This window comes from Octodon degus, unplaced genomic scaffold (genome assembly GCF_000260255.1).
Source record: "Octodon degus isolate 3935 unplaced genomic scaffold, OctDeg1.0 scaffold00022, whole genome shotgun sequence".
In the NCBI taxonomy this organism is placed as follows: domain Eukaryota; kingdom Metazoa; phylum Chordata; class Mammalia; order Rodentia; family Octodontidae; genus Octodon; species Octodon degus.
The window spans coordinates 491296-495611 of NW_004524598.1; the positions used below are offsets into that span (position 1 = coordinate 491296).

Here is a 4316-nt window from a genome sequence, read left to right on the forward strand (position 1 = left end):
CTTGTAATATAAAAAAACAAGTATTTTGGAAAAAGAACATACTTCAAGTCTTAAATTATTGTTTCTCTCTTTTTGTGTGTTTCTCTTTTTAATGAGAATATGTATTTTGATCCTAGGTTACTCCTTATTAACTAAAGCTGGTTCAAAATGATATAGAAAGGATAACATTTTTGTTTAGTTTTCTAAGATTTCTACTGGTTGCTCTCTTAGCTAATATAATACTAAATATAACATACATAATCTTAAATTCTATAACTATTACTCTAGCTCAATAAACATATATAATCGGGCCAGGAGTGTAGGTCCACTGTGGTGGTGGGCTTGCTTAGCACAAGTAAAGTCCTGGGCTTGAGTCCATACATCACAAGAAAAGAAAAAATAACATACACAATATACTCACGCGCATTTCACAAATGTATCAATTATATGGACAAATGCTACATTTCCAAAAATAACAAATCCTTGAGTTGTGATAATTTACTGTTCGTGTTCAACACACTCAAGCTGATGTTTTAGAATCTAACATGACAGATCCTTTTGAGCAATCAGATGTTTTGAGATCTAACTCTGCTTATGTCCATATATGTGTATTATAAAACTCTAAAGCTTACTCTGATGGATTTCCAGAAAATACGGTAATTATGAACTTAGCCCAAATCTTACCATGTCTCTCTCCCATGGAAGAGCCCTTATACTTTGTAGATATATACCCCAAGTGTTCTTCCAAAGCACTTCTTACCAGATAGATGACCAAATTTTGGAGCAATACTAACAAAAGATGAAACCTGTATGACAAAAGTGATGATTATTTCCTTATCTTGGTCCACAAATATTCTGTTTTCATCAAAAAGAATGTAGTTATCACAGAGAGTCCACCAGAGCTGAGTAAATAAAGACGGATTTGTGTTCATACCTTGTCCTGCCCTTTGGGTAGGGACAGCTATTATTATTGGCCTTTCTAAATTTAGGGTGCAGAGAGTTTTGCTAAGAGTGCAAATAGAACCCTCTTCTCTGCAGGAACCCACACTGTGAAGGGACACATTCCCAAGTCCTTACTAGCCTTGACATCCCATTCAGATAAACCAGAGCATCAGTCCTCCGTCAGTGCTTTAAAAAACAGCAGAAAACCCATGGTTCTGGAATTTCAGAAGTGGACAGAGAAAGGCCCCAGATCCCAAGCCTCTACCAAAGAGTTGGAATGTTAAAGAGCAGCCACACACCAGGTATGTGAAGACAGGCAGCATGTTTGAATAGAATGAATAAAAATACATAGGTAGGCGTTTTGCTTTTTTTTTGTGTGTGTGTGTGTGTGTGTGTTTTGCTCCTTGAATGCCTTCAGGGCACTTTTGCATGGCTGGAGTGTTGTGGGGATCGAACTACAGCAAACTGAGGCTGCCAGCATTGTGGAAGCAGCCACTTAAAGAACTGAGCTAGGGCTGGGCCCCCGGCGTTTTGCTTTTTTATTTAATTTTTTTGATACAGGGTCTCACTACACAGCTCAGACTCATAGTGATTCTCCTTTCTTAGCATCCCTAGTGCTGGGAATACAGGTGTGCGCTACCATGGCTGGTTTCAGTGGCCAGCATTGCATGTGGTACCGGGGACCAAACTCTGAACCTTGTGCTTGCCAGGCAGGCTCTTAGATTGCAGAACTATCTCCCCAGCCCTCCTTTCTAAATAGACTAGCAAGCCCACACTCTATAATCCCACATCCTAAGAGGAAGGCTCAATGACTATTATGTGTATATTAAAGGACATTATTTTCTATACTATTTTTAAATGTCTTGAATTCTAATAAACAAAACTTTAACATGATCCCCTCCTAAGAGTCATACATCTTCTTTAGACTACAGAAGTGAGAAATTTGTTCAATATAAGTGAGCAGGTACTTGATTTGCCATGCTACACCCAGTGCACCTCTTTAATGGGAGTCACGTAAGGTACAAATAATGACATATTAAACCAGAATAATGATTGCCACAGAAAAGAAAGCTGCTGTCAACAAATAAACGCACCGAATCTTGTGGTCACATTTTTATCTTTGAGATAGCCTTCCCAAAGCACCAGAAAACAGGGTGCAGGGTTGCGGTACTTTCTCCTTTCACAACAATGAAAATGTCAGCAGAGGAAAATAGCAGATTACAGCAGTGCTCACTCGAGGGCTATAATTAAAACTGTGCTAACATTTTGCCAGTAAAACAGAATTTTCAAGGAAGGTTGCACATTAGCCATTATGGCTGACTACAGCAATAGCCTATGTTTTCCTTGAAGAAGAATATTTCAAAAGAATGAAGTCTGATGAGGCCTAAGGAAAAAAAAACTGACAGATTTTATAAACAATATTCAGCTGAGAAAATGTGATATGATATGATCTTTCTATCATTTAAATTTTTATGAAGTTAATTGATGAATGCTCTTATTTTCACCTGTTACATAAAATTTATACACTGATAATTACCTTTATACATACTACAGGGTTCTAAAAGCAAAATGATAACTAAAGACAGGTGAAAATAAAAATACAAGACTAAGGGAACTACATGAAAAGCATGATAAGGCCTGTTACATTTAAGCCCCAGAAATTTAGGAAGTTAAATTAAAAATGACCTATTTTACTTTGGTTCAATCTCATAACAAAAATTTTTAAAGGTAAATTATATATCTGGATGAAAAGAAAATAAAGATAGCAAAGGAAAGAAAATTAAGTGTCCTATGATACCCATCTTTTCTGCCTATGAGAAATGGCTACCAAATTGAGCTTATCTTCCAAACGCCAGAAAAAAAGAGCAGCATAAGGATAAGGTGACATTGGGCCGGCCATTTAGCTTCTCATCTGTAAAATGAATGAGTTGGGGGGTTGATGAGAGAGTCTCTCCTACCTCTAGGATATATGTCACTTAAGGAACCATCCAAAATACTCCAAAGTAGAATCCTCAAATATTCCTGGGGGGGGGGTAACTAAAATTCATCACTGTAGCTGGTAATTCAAATCGCAAGCTTCAATAACATGAACAGCTTTTATAAATGTTTTCCAGAGAAAGTGAGATTTGTCTACATTCTGTTCTCAGTAAAAATACATTCACATGTGAAGGTTTGTGTGCATGTAGGTCCCCAGGCTGAGAAGGGTTTACACCAGCATCTTTCTTCCTGGGAACAACTGTGACCAAATTATATTATCCAATCTAACAGATATCATCCCTTGAAAAAAATAAAATAATCTCAACTGAAGAACATATATTTCAAATTTCTATGGTGACCTCTTTCAGGTAATATTTATTTAAAATCCCAGATGAGATCTTATATGTAAATATAAATATGTAGTATACTGTTTACACATTTTATCTCTGGACTGCTTTTAAATATATGATGCCCACCATAGTACATACAGAACTTTTTGAAATGGTATGAATGCCCATCAGGACAATGAAACACAAACAGTATCACCCTTGCCAGTGATGCTGCAGGGAAGTAAAACTCATTCTTGGTTACTTATATTTGATCAAAAACATACATAGAAATAACCTGTAATTGCCTCTCAATGGTCTAGTATCTGTTTCTCAGGCAAAGGACAATACTCATCCATCTACTTGTCAATGGATGAGACTGCTTCAGAACATGACATGATTCTGGATTAATGCCATGAGAGTCTAAATAATACATTAGTGTTCTTTATATTTCTGTGACATGTTTCTAATAAATGTTAAAGGGACTTTACACATGGTCAGTTAAGATATTAAGCTTATATTTTTGAAACAATTCTGAAAAATGAGAGAAAACCAATTCTGTTAACAGAGGAAAATCCTCCTGTATTCCACTGATGAACAGGGACTACAGTGTCCTATGTGGGTCACAGCATCTCAATTTATTTCCCAACTACTTCATGTAATGGGCATGCATGACCAAGGGGAGGTCAGCTGGAATGGACGGGGAAATCCTGATCCTGTCCTGCATCACTAACACATGCTCACCGTGGCAAATGGGACACAATGGGAAAGAGGCAGAACTTGATGTCAAAAGACATGTTTTTATAAGAATACATTTGTGTTCTCAGGAAAACACACTGAGACACAATTTCATCATCTATAAAACAGAGGACATATTTCCTACGTCATAGAGCTCTACAGAAGACTGGGTGAAATAATATATGTGAAAGTGTTTGGAAAACTATGATAGATAATACCTAGATAATACAACAGTAACATGCCACCAAGAGGTGAAGCAATTCTTCATTTCAACTGTCCTTTTCATGTCATGACAAAGTCATCCTATTTAGACCTTTTTTTTTTTTTTTTTTTTTTTTTTTTTTTTTTTTTTTT

The 4316-nt window shown here is 36.4% G+C and overlaps 1 protein-coding gene across 8 annotated transcripts in view; it reads right to left on the reverse strand.

Moving 5' to 3' along the window:
- The window catches only part of Klhl32 (kelch like family member 32), a 250314-nt gene that overhangs the window by 30733 nt on the left and 215265 nt on the right, over positions 1–4316 (reverse strand). Inside the window, exon 1 of one of the 8 annotated variants that reach the window (XM_023711899.1) lies at positions 740–828. The exons of the other annotated variants lie outside the window; for them this stretch is intronic. The gene's annotated coding sequence lies outside the window, so the exon portion shown is untranslated. Of the gene's footprint in view, positions 1–739; positions 829–4316 lie in introns of those variants that run through there. 8 annotated transcript variants of the gene reach the window in all.